This window comes from Artibeus jamaicensis, unplaced genomic scaffold, assembly GCF_021234435.1.
Source record: "Artibeus jamaicensis isolate MK-2021 breed Jamaican fruit bat unplaced genomic scaffold, CSHL_Jam_final contig_484, whole genome shotgun sequence".
Taxonomy (NCBI): Eukaryota; Metazoa; Chordata; class Mammalia; order Chiroptera; family Phyllostomidae; genus Artibeus; species Artibeus jamaicensis.
Window position 1 is genome coordinate 10,651,033 of NW_026521859.1, and position 14,499 is coordinate 10,665,531.

At 55.4% G+C, this 14,499-nt stretch overlaps 1 long non-coding RNA gene across 1 annotated transcript in view; it reads left to right on the forward strand.

The window, feature by feature from the left end:
• Positions 1-1,325: 1,325 nt before the first annotated feature.
• Positions 1,326-14,499, forward strand: part of LOC128627923 (uncharacterized) — a 41,415-nt gene continuing 28,241 nt past the window's right edge. Inside the window, exons 1-2 of the long non-coding RNA XR_008392217.1 lie at positions 1,326-1,385; positions 1,952-2,077. This is a non-coding gene — a long non-coding RNA (uncharacterized LOC128627923). The remainder of the gene's footprint in view (positions 1,386-1,951; positions 2,078-14,499) is intronic.

The following is a 14,499-nucleotide window of genomic DNA, read 5'->3' on the forward strand; positions in this document are numbered from 1 at the left end:
CTCGTGTGCTGTCACCTTTCCTGTCTTCCTCAGACCCTCCAGTCTGATGGGGAGACAGGCCTCTGCCCTCGGACTGTCCTCCTGGCGCCAGTGCAAGCACTGGCAGTCTTCCTGGGGGTGGACACGGGGGACCCAGGGTTAAACGATGGTGCTTGAGCCGGCCAAGCCACCAGAGCTACCTGGCTAAGTGCGCTGGTGGCCTGCGGCAGAGCCCAAGGGTCAGGGAGTGGAGCTGCCCTGTGGGTTTGGCCCATGGCAGTGGAGGCTGGGGTGGTGGATTCAACTGACCAGACAGAGCACGTTCTAACCACTCCATGGAAGGACGCTTTGCGCTCTGCTAGGCGAGGGGCAGTCCCCGTCTTTCTGGCCGTCTTCCTGCTCCTGCCTGATGACATCACTGTGCCCACCTTATAGACAAGGAAACACTGGACCAGAGAAGGACTTCACTTGGCTAAGAGTAAGAAGTCACCGCTGAGCCCATGTCGGTCAGACTGCACACTGCTGTTCCGAGGGTCAGCAGGAGGGTCAGCAGGCGAGCACTGCCCAGTCCCGCCCCCGCTCCCTCTGTGCTCTGTCGGGCAGCGCTTCGCTTCTTGACTCGCCTGCCTGGATCTGAAGCCTGCCTCTGTCTCTACCAGCTGTGTGATTGTGGGTAACTTATGCAACCTCTCTGTGCCTCCGTTCCCCTGTGTATTAAATGGCTATAATGTCATAGTACTTTTCATATTGAAGTACAACGGGTATTTGTGAGCTGGTGACTCAGAGCAAGCATCAAGCCTCTTCCTTCTCTCCCACCGCAAGCTTCTCAGTCTAAGAGGAGAAGAGTAGTTGAGAGACAGGACTTGGCAAGATGGAGCTAAGGTCTCTCTGGGGATGGAATATCCCCCGAAAGGTACACAGGGCCTGCTCGGGGCCCCTCTCTGGGAGCCGGGGAGGAGTGGGAAGCCTTACTGGCCGCCGGTGCCGTCCATCGCAGGCCTCTAGTTCCCTCTCCACTGCAGTGTGAGCCTGTGGGCTCCTGGCACGTACCAGGTGATAAGGGCCGCCCAGCAGGCAGGACGTGGACTACGTGAGAGGCCAGCGGAGCCACCTCCGCTGCTTGGGTCAGCAGCTGCCTGCTCAGCTCAAGGGGCCAAGGCCGAGAGGCTAGGCTGTGGGGTCCATTGTCTGCTTGCTGCCCGCGCCCCTCCCTCTGGCAAACACAGACTCAGCAGCAGCCGGCAACAGGCTCTTGGCAGAGGCTCTGTCCTGCTCACCCCACGCAGGCACGCCCTGGCCTGCACGTCCTCGCCTGGGCCTCTAGCCACTATGGTGCTACCCACTGCACCGGCCCCTGCTGCTGGCCCCCAGGGGCACTGCTTGGGCCCCTGGGAAGTCCTTGGAGGGTAAGCCAGGGCCTGGGGTCTCATCTTGGGGTTGTCATGGGCTCAGTCCACCACGTTGGACAGACTGAGAAGAGGGCAGAGGAGCTGGGGCAAAGTGACCTCCCCGGTGTGGCCTTGAGAGTTATGGAAAAGTCCATGCTAGATTTGAGGTCAGGAGGTGGACAATGGAAGAGGGAGCCGGTGCTGACCAGTGGTATAACCTTGGGCTTCTTCTCTTAAGACTCAGTTTCCTTAGCTGTGCCATGCAGGGACTGGAGAAGACCCACCTCCAAGTTCAATATTCAGTGATTCACAGCACCATTGCCCTTCCTGGCTGAGCACGTAACCCCAGTTGAGACCAATGGACAAGATGGGGCATGTCCTGATCTGCGCCTCCCTCTCTCCTTCTCTGTCAAAGTGGGGTGGGGGCTGGAGTCCCTGCAGCCCAATGCCCTTGGGAGTCATTGAGGTGAGGCTGACGGCTCCCTTACCTCTCAGAGACCCCGGCCCCAGGCCACCCAGGGCCAGAGCTGTGGCCTCTGATCAACAGGTTAAAAATAACCTCATGGGCTCTTTTCCCTCCACAGGAATGGTATTTGTGTTGGCATCTGTGGCCCCTCTGGCCCTGCCAACTTCCACAGCATGTGACACTGTCAGGGGACCGTAGGTGTGAGAACATCAGCCGAGGGGCTCGTGCTGCTCTCTGACAACAGGTGAGGGCATGATGCGGGGGTCAGGGACGGCTGGCAGGCCACCTGTGGCCACGGGGCTGCCACGGGGCTGGGGTACGTGATGGGCAGGGCGAAGCCCACTTGTGGAAGTAAGCCGACGCGGCTGCTGGCAGGGCCGGCAGGTGCCGGGCCGGGGCTGCGTGGGGCAGAGCTCTGCTGCCAAGTCGCCTCCCGTCCTCAGGTCCCAGAGTCAGACTCGGAGAGTCATAGGATTGTGGAATCAAGGAATTCTAGACTTAAAAAGAATTCAGAGACACTGACAGTTCAATCCCTGCCCGGAGAGGAGAAAAATAGCAGCTCACTAGAGAATATTTATGGAACCCGTCCTGGGTGCCAGGCTCTCAGCTGGCAGCCACTGAATCAATCTTCCCAGGGGCCCTCTGAGCCCAGCTCTGGTTTTCTGCTCTTTAAACAGAAGAAACAAAGACTCAGAGCAATTAGGTAATTTTGTCCAAGGTGGCTTCACACTCACCTCTGTATGAGTCCCAGGCCCATGCCCAGAATCGTGCCTTTGCCCCGGTCTGATTCTGTGGAGCTGGGAGCAGGGTCTGGGAGGGATTGCCCCTGGTTGGAGGCCGCACTCAGAGTTGCAGGCCGTTTTGTTCCCGACTCTGTCGCGGCTTCCCTCCACGTCAGAGCTCATCTTGTGGGCAACCAGAATGACCTCACAGCACCTGGAATTATGGTGACTTTAAAATTATTTTTTTCTTGTTTGCTGTCCAAGGAGACATGGCAGCCTCAGTTCCCCTCATAAAGTCCTGTCTCACCTTTCACAGCAGCCTCGCTCATAAGTAACCACCTGCATTTTCCGGGGAGTTTTAGGAAGGGTGTCCCTGTGCATTAGCTCATCTGACCACCAGCAATCGCACTGAGGTCAACCCCGGGTATTCCCTTCCCTTCCCTTCCCTTCCCTTCCCTTCCCTTCCCTTCCCTTCCCTTCCCTTCCCTTCCCTTCCCTTCCCTTCCCTTCCCTTCCCTCCCCTCCCCTCCCCTCCCCTCCCCTCCCTCCCCTCCCCTCCCCCCCCTCCCCTCCCCTCCCCTTCCCCTCCCCAGGAAGGACAGGCTGATCCCTTACCCTGCCCCTCAGGCCTGTGTTTGCCCTCCGTGTGGCCTCTGCTGCTCTCTCTGGCCTCTTGCCAGCTTCTTGTGATGAAACATGGACCTGCCAAAGGCCTGGCCTGACCACAGTGGGACAGCAGGCTACACCTTGGCCACCCCCACCTACCAGGTCTCCCAACTGGTCTCATCCCCTACCTGTGCCCTCAGGATCCTGATAGGGTGGAAGGTGCGGCTCTCCCAGGGCGTTGATGTTACTTGATCTTTAGCGTCTCCAAGGACTAGGTCTGCAGTTCTGGGGTCAGGAGCCCAGAGTTCTTTTCCTAAACTCGCACCGCAGGCCAGCCAGTGGCAGCATTTGGTTTCTTACACTCAGGGCAGGATTTCAGCATCAGCGATAGTGAACAGGGATGTTTCCTGAGCACTTGCACTGGGCCACTCCCTGTGAGAAGCACATCACAAGGCTTGTCTCCCTGAATTCTCATGACAACTGGTGAGATGGTTCCCCAGCTCCTCCTGGAGCTTAGTCTTTCCCACAGGCCCCTCCTGGCCTTGCAGGGCATATGGAAGGAAGGCTTCTCCAGGGGATGTCTTCTTTCCAGGTACCCTCTGTGACTCACCCCACCCAGCCACACATGGGTTTTGAGGGGCTTATATCAGAGTTAAGTTTGGCTTACACAAGCTAGACATGTGTTTTTTGCTCATGTACTCAAAGACTAGAGGTAAATCCCTGGGCTGGTTTGACAACTACATGCTGTCAGGGACCCAGTCTCCTTCTTTCTTATTTATCTGCTGGGTGTAGTTTTCATTTCCAAGGCTGCATCATTGCTCAAGTTGGCTGCTGGAGCTCCAGCCAGCAGGAAGGAGGAAAAAGAGTTGAACAAGGACATGCTCCTTCCTTTTTTTTTTTGCTCCTTCCTTTTAAAGAAACTTCCTGGAAATTACACACATTACTTATATCCCATTGGCGAATGCAGTTACCCTGCCACACTTAGCTGCAAGGGAAGCTGGGCAATAGTCTTTCTATGAGGACATCTGACTGCAAATGGGGAAGAAGGGACAAATGGATGTTGGGAGATCATGTCTGCCACAAGGCCCTTGTGCCCTATAGTTTGCAGTTGACATTGTGTAGATGGGGCCTTCCCAACTTTCTTCCTCAAGCACTTGGGTTCTCTCCCTTCTCTGAAGCCTCAGTTCTTCCCTGATACTAATCTGTTAATGGCAGTAGCACAACGCCAAGAATGGCTGCCATTGGCTGCTGTCTACCCACTGCAGCTCTAGGCTGCTGCACTCATCTATTCTCATGGCAGCACGCAAGGCATCTAGTCTTAGTCTCATTTTATGGTTGAGGAGATTGAGGCCCAGAGAAGGTGGGTAACTTTCCTAAGAGCACCCAGCTGTATTGGGAGTCCAATTCCTATGTGTTCCTTTCTTTCCTGTTGAGCTTCCCTATAGGAGTAGATGCCCTGGGTCCTCGGGGTCTGACAGGAGGAACGAGAATGGTCTGGGTCCCAGGAGTGGCCTGTCTAGAAGAGGGCAAGCAGGGGTATGACCTCACTCCACAGGTATCTCCTCAGCACTTACTCAGTGCTTGGTCAGTGAGCACGTATGAACAGGGTCAACTGACGGGCTGGGGATTTCTGCTGGCACCAGTAGCTGGCCACTGTAGCCACATCCTCAGATGCCACTTTCCCCAGCATGAGTATCCTGGACCCAGCAGCAGGGATAGGCCACCTCCACCACTTCCCCTTTCTCCCTTCTGCTCACTCTGGCTGGGGAGGGGCAGGAGGGACTGAGTCCCTACCCAAGCTGGGCCGCTTGTGGGAAGGGGGATAGGGTGTGCAACTAGCTCTGAGGGGACAGGACCAGACTCTGGGCTTTTCAGGCAGGCCATTCACTTGCCTTTGGGGTGGCCAGTCCTTGTTTGCTGCTGACCCCTAAAGGTGAGATCATTGCTTTGGCATTGGGGTCTGGGGGGGGTGCTCTGCACGTAAGTGTGGTCACAGCTGTGACATGCGGTTAGTAATTTTACTGTAATATGTGCTCCCCATCTCTAGCCAAGAGGAAAGGCTCAGGAGCTGTGAGTCACAGCTGGCAGTAGACAGTTGGAAAGGTCACGTGCAGGCGGCTGCCATGGCGGTGTGCTGGGGAAGGCCCTGAGACCCAGACATGACCTCTGCCCTCTGGGAGTTCCTGCCGGAAACAGGTGGTGAATAGGAAGAAAGATGTGAAACTTGAAGCCCCTGCTCCCTGCTCATCTCCACCAGGAAGTCTTCCTTGATTAACTGCTGCGGAATTGCCCTGGGGTTGACCTTGAGTTCCCAGCTCTGTCAGAAGTGTTTCCTTTTACTTTGCCTCCTGCCATGTCTGAGTACTGAGCACCTATGGGTTGTGTTAGGAGCAAGGGTATGGACAGGAATGTGGCATTTTTCATTCAAGTTTGTCTGTTCGTGCATTCATTCATTCATTCATTCATTTATTCAGCAAATGTGCCAGGTGCTCAGAACACACACTGGGGGACTCTGAGGACTCAGTCCTGTCTCACAGAGCCTGGAAGAGGAGACACTGAAAGTAAATGGTCACATAAATATAAAAGAATTACAAACCAGGCCCAGGAAAGACAGGGCTTTAGGATGGGGGCTGGTGGTAAGGGGCCTTCCCAAGGTTGGGCCATTCCTGGTGGGCGCCGACCCCCCTGGCAGCCTCTCTTCCACTGACAAAGGCTCTGCAGGGAGAAGGCCGGCCTGCACGGCGGCAGGGTGCCCACCACCGGGGTCCGTGCCAAGCATGATGTGATGTGTGCTGATCGCTTTCCACTCCTCACTGAAGACCAGCGTCTGTTGCCCCTGCAGCGCAGGGAGCCCAGGCTAACTCTACCATCAGGTCCGGGGTGTTTAGAGGAGCCAGAGTGGGGAGACAGTTCCTCTTGTGCCGCAGGCAGGGGGGCAAGTCTTAAAGAACCACCCTCCTTAAACTGAGTAGATGGGGATCCTGGGCTCTGTCCAAGGTGGCAGTCCCCTCTGCATCCCACTTGTACCCCTGCAATGGACAGGAGGTGGCCTGCGGCCGTGTTGCTCCTCTCAGCCTCCATGCCTTGAACCTCTCACTCCAACACTTTGCAGACGAGTTGTCTTGCCTTCTGGGGCCTTCTGCCTCTTTAGGCCTCAGTTCCAGGAGCGAGCAACTGAGGGATCTTGGGATGACAGGGGTTCAGAGGCAGAGATGCTTCCATCCCCCCAGAAATAACCAGTGCAGATGCTGTGCTCTGGCTCCCTTTTCTTCCTCTGGGGTCCTGCCTCCTGAGACAGGGGCTGCGTGGGGCCTGAGAAGATCCAAAGCAGCTGTTATATTTAAATATAGACTCTTGGGTCCCACTCACAGAGACCCTGAGTCTCAAAGTCTGAAAGGATCTGAAGACTGCATTTTGAAAAGTTCCTCAGTGTTTGTGACATGAATGGCTGAGGATCCCTCTCCACTTTGGAGGGAAGAGCTCAGATTCTGGGGGCAGGAAGTCTTGAGTCCCGACTTTAGCTCCTCCTGCCTTCTGGGTGGCTTTGGACACTTCCTCTGGAAACCTTGGTGTTCTCATCTGTGCAGGGGACCTACCTTGAAGATTAAACAGACAAGTGCAGGTAAAGCACCAGTATCAGACCTGGCACATAGAAGGTACCCGATAAACCGTGCTCATTCTGGTTATTTACCCAGACTGTCTTAATGCAGCTGGCTCATACAGTCTCCAGGCAGGGTCGGGCCTCTTGTCCCTCCCACCACTTGGGGATCCTGGCTGGATGAGGGAGCAGTTGCAGAGGTTGGGAATAATAGATGTGCAAGGAGGAGCTTCCCAGAGGCTGCTGCCGCCGCTGATGGGAAGGGCAAGAATACCTCTCCTCACTCCCTCTCTCCTCTCCAGCTCACAGGGAGTCTCATCTTAGAAATAATAACCTAAACCAAATAGCACTATGTGCCAAACACTATTCTGAGTCCATTAACTAATGCAGTTCTCACGAGGCAATGTTATTTCATTTTACAGGTGGGAAAACTGAGGCAGAGAGGGGTTAAGAAAGCTACCCAAGTTACACAGTCAGTGATTGGCAGGGCTGGGGCTTGAATTAAGGCAGCATGGATCTGAATCACCCCCTGTCTCTGGCATGGGGCCCCCAGAGAGAGTGACTGGCTAGCCTTTTCATTCGCCCCCTCTCTGGGGTGTTCTGGGGCATGGTTGTCTACATGGGCCTCTTGGGCTCTGGTGGAAAGAGACAGGCCCCACTGCACCTCTTGGCGTCTCCCAGACTCCAGCAGCCCTACCCAGCCTCCCCTGTGCACCTCTGCTTCTGTGTGGTTGCCCCCACCACCCTGTTCTATCCCCAGGTCTATGTACACTTTCTCCAGCTGTGAGCATCTGGAGCCTCCCAGAGCTGTCGCTGGGCTCTGCCTGTCCCAGGCTGCCTGGCTCAGAGCCCAGAATCAGCAAGAGAAGAGGAGCTTCCTTCTGAGCTCCAGCCTGACCCCACAGCCCAAGACCAGCGGCCTCTGTCCACTGCTTCCTCAATCCTTGGGGGCTGCGAGCACTGGCCCCTGTTGAGCTGCTGTTTATGACCCGATAAATCACTCATTGTCCCTACCCTTGGCCTTAACGAGGACCAGAGCCTGCTACAACACCCCAATTAACCACACCATCTGTTTCTCTTTAGAGGAAGCAGTGTGGCTGGTGAGCTAGAGCCCAGAGTGGGGTGCTGTGGGGTGGGCTCAGGGGCTGTTCGCCTTCCGGGAAAATGACTTATCACCCATCCTGGCCTCTACCTTGCTTCTCTTCCCTCAAAAGGGAGGCTAGTGGCCCCCAAAGGGCACAGTTTTCCGTCCCACAGTAGCTAGCCTCTGCAGCAGGCCGGACCAGGGTGCAATGATGACTCAGGGGGGATGCAGTCTTCTTGGAGATGCGGGAGCCAGATGTCAGTATTAGCGAAGGTGTCTGAGTACGGGAATGGGCAGAGGTGAGAATGGAAAAGGGAAGCCAGTGGTTGGTGAGGTCACTCCTGAGTAATCCTGGTATTCTTTCACTGATCCACGGGTTTATCGAGCACTTCCCAAGTGCCCGGCACTGACTAGGCACCGAGACACATGAGGATGCGGTTTTGGGGAACCTAGAGGTCAAGGCTCTTCCTGGAGGAGGTGTGGGCCTACTTTAGTTCAAGAAATCAGCCCATTCCAGCTCCAGCTCTTTCTCGAGGTAAAGTTCTGAGGCCAGAACCCTGGTAAGCGTGAGAGCTAGTGTGCGAGAGGGATTAAGTTGGGGATAGGAATCAGGAAGCATTAGGGATTGTTGGTAAAATGGGTCAACAGGAAAAGGCTGAGTTGGGGAAATCGGCGGCCGTGTCAGCAGGGCTGGAAGCAGGGCTGGGGAGCGGCCTGGGGCGTGCCTGGCTGGGGGGCCTGTGTTGGGCTTAAGCAGAAAGCCCCTTCCTCCACTGCTCCCTCGAATACGTGAGTGTGCACACTGTCAGTGCCCACTCCTGCGCCGTGGCGGCGTCACCTGCCGATCGCAGTGCGCACTCCTTCCGAGCCCAGAAGCAGTCTCACAGTTTCTCACACACTGGTCCAGGCTATCACTACTAGCTGATTGGAGTTGACGGAGGAAATGAAAATGTATTTACCACCCTGGATTGGGATCTAAGGGACCAAGGAAATACCGGAACAAAACTCATCCAAAGGGAAGAGAGTTGAGAGATAATCTTGGCCCAGTGACGGGGCTTCCCTGTCAAAGGGCAAGGGCAGTCGTAAGCTGGGCTGAGATTGTCACTGGGCTTGCTCTGGTCCGGCTTTCTGGTAGACTCATGTATGGGGGTCGGGGTGGGGGGAGAAAGCGAGAGCTGGGAGTAGAATAAAAAGCACTGTGCATCAGGGCTCCATTGCAGAGCACAGAGGACCCAATCCACTCTTCTGAGTTGAAAGGAAGGAATCTATCGCAGAGTATGAACTATTGGGAGGCCCAAAGATGTAGGCTTGAGGTTGAGCTTTCAGAAACAGCTCTCAAAGCCACATGGCAGAACTGGGCCACAAGGAAGTTGTGGCCTGTTTGGTAATCATGAGGGCACCAGCTCCGGGACCCCATGCAGTACTGTCCTGGGGCAGCTGCCACTGGGCCTCACTTCTTGATCTCCAGTGTCAGCCCTGCAGCAAAACAGCAGCAGCAACAACAACAACCAGTGGCACCCTTCCTGCTTTTCCCGGAAAGCAGCAGGAGCTGCAGAAGCACAGTCTTGCAGATCTCATGCAAGGGCATCTGACCGATTAAGCCCGACGCTAAATATTGAATCCTAACAGAGAAGGGTACTGGGAAAAGTAGTTTAAAAAACTTCCCTGTGTCTGCAGTCTAGGAAGGCACCTAGCAAAGGGTGGAATGAATATTTGTTAAACACCAGTCCACTGTACATTGGCTCCTAAACTTCTGTAAGATGCCAGGCACAAGCAGCTCTGTTTTTGGATTCTCTTCATGGGCATGGAGTAGAGGGAGACACATTTCCACCTCTTTACCATGCCCCACTGCACAGCTTTGGCACCTCAAGGTGCCCGGCATGTCAGTGATGCCCTTTGTGGCTGGACCTGGGGGACTTCTGGTGCCAGTCATGGCAGCAGGTGATGAACCTCCTAGGCCTGTCAGGGAATAGTCGGTGGGACCTCAGGAAAAGCTTGGACCAGCGAGTATTGGTTGTTAGGGTCTGAGTGATTTTATTTAACTCCTGGTTGGATCCATCTTTGGAAACACTAACATGGGCACCTTCTATGTGCCAGGCATGGTGCAGGGTGTTGGGAATACACAGAGGAACAGAATACAGCCCAGCTGTCCTTTGTGTTTGCTTGTCCAGCCAAAGAAGAAACAGGGAAAGACAGGGGGATGACTGTGGTGATGAAGGTGCCGAGGAGAACCCATCTGGTAGAGCCAGGGAGTGTCTCAGAGAGGTGACGTGTGAGCTGAGTCCTGAAAGTCCCGAGGATGCTGAAAGGAGGCCTGGGTGAGAGACAAGGGTATAAATGAGAAAGGCACCAGCATCTCGGAGAGTGGGCGGGAAGGGTGTGGAGGGCAGGAGGAGACAGTGTTTGGGAGATCAGATCAGGGCCTTTTCCAGGTGTGAGATTCAGCCTCCGTCTCTAGACCGGGCTGGAGGCTCCTGCACTGGGCCCCTGCAGCTGGCCGGCCCTGCAGTTGGTGCCCTGCTCTCCTCAGCTTGTGGGAAGGGGTTTGCTGCCTCTGCTCCCGCAGACTGCCAGGGATGGCTCACAGCCAAGGAGAAGCTGGTGTAGCCATGGGTTGCTGCCTAGGCTGGAGGCTATATGGAGGCCTCTTTCCCAAGTGTGCTGGGCAACCCCATCATGCCACTGCAGGCCTCCAGAGGGAGTCAATAGGGAAACCAAGGCCCCGGCATCATCCCTCCCTATGTCCCATGTCACCCGGATGCCAGCCCTCCCTGGCTCCGGCGGCTGGAGGTGCCATGTTGGGGTCCTTCCAGGGCATGGTCACCTGAAGGTCAGAACGAGGAGGCCCAGAGGTCAGCTGGAACCCATTAAAGGCCAAACCAAGTCTTGACAGCGGATGGGGGGGTGGCTGATGAGAAAGGGGTCCCTGCTAGCTGTAGTCAGCCAGGCTTTTCTTAACCCCTCCCACTCCTATCACCTGGGTGTACCCTGAGGTTTTCCCACCAAGACCCAGTTCTTCAACCCAAGTTGGTTAGTAGCAGTGGGGGTTGATTTAATGGAGAGACCAGTCCCCTGCCTCAGAGAGCCCCTAGTCTGAAGAAAAAGAAAACAGTCCCCATTTTCAGGGAGACCTTAGTCTTATGGAGGCATGCATCTCAGACCCAGTCTGAGAGGAGACATGGCCCCGACCTCAGGGTCCCCAGTCTCAGGGGGAGATAGCTCTGCCCTTAATTAGCTCAGGGTCAGAGACCGGGAAGGTTTGTCTTATTAAACTGAGAGATCAATATAACGGAATCACTTCTGACTTCTGATGTATGTAGTGAAGAGTCAGAAACTTGAACACACACCCTCATGCTCTAAAAACCCAGGAATGACGTGCTTGCAGCCCCAGAGAGCTGTCTCTGAGGTACAGCTTTGTTCTCATTGCCCTCCTGAGGTCAGCTGTGCTACTCAGCCACCTGCTCTCCTGAGACCCTCCTCATTCCAAAAACTGCTTGGCAAGTGGGTTCTTTTTAAGAGCTCATTCAACTCCTTCTTTGGTGTCTAAGAAACTTATATAACTCATGGCTTTCAATTAACCATTAAGCTTGGCGAGCAAGCGCACAAAAGGAAACACATCTACGTGCAACTGGCCCTTCTTCGACGGGGTGGTTTAGATGTCTCTGATTTATTTTCCACAATTAGCAGTTGGCCTTCTCCCAACTTCTCTCTCAGTTCTCTTTGTAGGGCTTGTGGCTGGCTGGGCACAGCCACCCAGCTGAGCTTTCTGAGGGCACATTTTGCTCTGCTGGGATCACCCGAGAGTTCAGGCCTCTTGGTTACTGGGCTGCATGAAGCTAATTATCAAAATTTCCAGGGGGGCACGTCCAGGTCAGCCTGCAGGGTGAGAAGAAGAGGCTCAGAAAATGCTGGTGCCTTCGTAAGCCTTTGCTGTGCTCTTCAGCTTCAGGCAAGTCATTCCAACTCCTGGGCCTCAGTTTCTTCATCTGTTAAATGGGTGTGAACAATTGAGCTAGGGGTTCCTGAGTCCCTTGCACTTGAACTTTGATGCTCTGGCCTGCTTCCCTCCCCACGCTACTCTGGCCTCCCCTACCACCCTGTTGTGACCACAATGGATGGGTTAATCACTGACCATCAGTCATCCTGAAGAGGTGCTGCCCCGCCTCTTTCAGCCTTAGTCTGGCACTGAGGACAGTGCGGATCTACAGGCCAGCGGAGATGTTTGGCCTCCTTAACCTAGGACCCCTCTGAGCCGGCCTCTGTGCCTCACTCACCCTGCAGGGGCTCCCAGCACAGTGAGGTCGGCGAGCATTGGCAGCTTGGCACCTGTGAGTGCTGCGGCCACCAAATGTTACAGAGCACCTGCTCTGAGCCAGGTCCTGGGCTGGACAGGGGGGTGACAAAGGTAAATAGGCAGTTGTTCCTTGTGGTACTTAGAGGCATGTGTGTGGGCTCTGATGTCTGTGTGCCAGATTTAAACTGTGGACTGACGCTTGCTCCGCTGTTCTCAGCACTGCTGTGCCTTGGTTTGTCCATCTGTATAATGGGTATACTAATAGTACCTCCATCGTGGGGTTGTAGTGAGGATTAAATGAGTCAGTGAACATACAGTGTTTCAAGCCCGAGGGTGGTCATCACGATTTTCATTTTATGAACACCAGCTCTGTCAGGAACTGCCGTGGTATTTGGTGTAAACTAAATTCCTTATAGGGAAGAGGAGAGGTCATTTCTGCCTTGGGTGAAGGAAGAAGCTTCATGGGAAAGTGGGTACCACAGTTTGGTCTTGAAAAATGAGGGTAAATATCACAGATGGCGATGGGGGAGAGCATTCGAACGGCATAAGCAAAGGCCTGGAGGCGGGAAGGCAACGAAGCACTGAGAAAAGTCTGAGAACACCCGAGAGACTGAAGCACGGGGGAGGTGAAACTAGAAAGTGGGTTTACGCCTGATAAGCTGCTAGACCACAGAATGTGGCCTTTATCCTGTAGGCAGACGGGGTCACAGATGGTTGCTGAGTGAGGGGATCCTGCAGGGTGATGGAGTTGCGGTATTTAAATGAGAAGGCGGAGCTGGTTTCCCTAGATGAGAATAGTAACAAGAGTGGTAATAAGAAGCCTTTCACTTTGGGGTTATTTAGTCTGCTGGGGGCCGGACTGCATGGGCAGGCACACCTGCAGTTCCATCGCCACAGCAGCCCAGAGAGTGAGCTGGGCCAGGTTATCGCCTCCACTCTACAGAAAGCAGGACGAGACTCATCCGAGGTCACCAGCAGGTTGATGGCAGAGCCAGGAGGGAGGTAAGTTTCCCCCCTGTGCTGCCCAGGGGAACCAGACCACCTTCTCATGCCCCATCCTTATGTCCTCTTCCTGTCCGGTGGCTTCTGCCTCATCTTTAGGGCTTGGCGGGCCCTTAGGTGTGTGTGCTGTGTGGGGAGGATGAGGGTGTCTGTGCAAGCCCCCCGCCCCATTCCCTTGTCAGGCCAGAGCTGGGCCTGCCGCACTTCTGGCTCACTGCCAGGGGCCAGCCCATCTAGCACACAGTAGGTGGGCATCTAACTTCTGACCGGTATTGGGAGTAGCTGTGACTTGCATGGAGGGTGACCGGCCACTGGCAGCAGATGTGTGTGGGAGGGCAGGGCTCCAGGGTCCAGGAGCTGCAGCCATAGCTCTGCCCTTTGCCTCTCTGGAGGCCTCCAGCTGAGCGGCAGCCAAGGAGAATGGGGAGAAGCCTCCATGTGCCTTTCCTCTCCTGCCGGCTCCTCCAGTCTCCTCTGGTCTCTGCCCCAGGGAATCCGGCGGCTGATGCCCCAGTCTTAGCTCTTTCCTCTGTTGGAACCTTGACTGGCCCACATTCACTTCCCTTCCACTCTGGAGGCTTCCTTCCCCGCTGTTCATTTCCCAGGTCCCAGAACTTCCAGGCAGGGCCTGTGGGTGAGGAAGATGGTAGAGCCCCTGGATTCCTGCCCCTGCCCCTGCTCCCTGCTGCCCACACCAGGACAGGATTGTCTGCCTTCGAGGGGACCCAGCCTCGGGCTTGCCTCTTGGTGCAGGATCTGTTGGTACTGTCTCAGTGGGAGTCCAGGAGCCCTGGGGGGTGACAGCAAGTCCACTGAAAGAGGCACATCATGACATCGGCCTGAGAGCTGCCCAGCAGGGGTGAGGTTTGGCGCTGGAGTGGAAGCAGTCAGGGACTCCCTGGAGTGGGGTCTCTGCCTGCAGCTGAGCCTGGAAGGGTGTGGGGCTTGGCTAGGGCAGGGGACTATACAGGGGATTCTTCCCAGAGGGTGGGGAGCTGACCTTAGGGAGCCGTAGGAGGCAATGTGCTCAGAGGGGAGAGCAGAGGGCTGTGCCCTGGCAGCCCTGGAAGACCTGTGAGTGCGTCATGGCCCTAAAGGTGGGTAGTTGTGGGTTATGGGCTGTTGATCTGTCTGTTTACTCACGTATTCACAATTATCCAGCACCTCCTTTGTGCCGGGTGCTGTGCTTAGGGCTGAAGGCGTGACGATATGTAGGACAGATGTGATCCTTTCCTCCTGGAGTTCCTGGTTCAGCTGGAAAGGATGAAGAGCGAAGCGGCTACCCAGTGTGCTGTGCTCAGTGCTGGGATAGAGCAGATGCAGAGGCCCCGAGAGCCCTGAGAGCGGAGAGGAGGGCTTG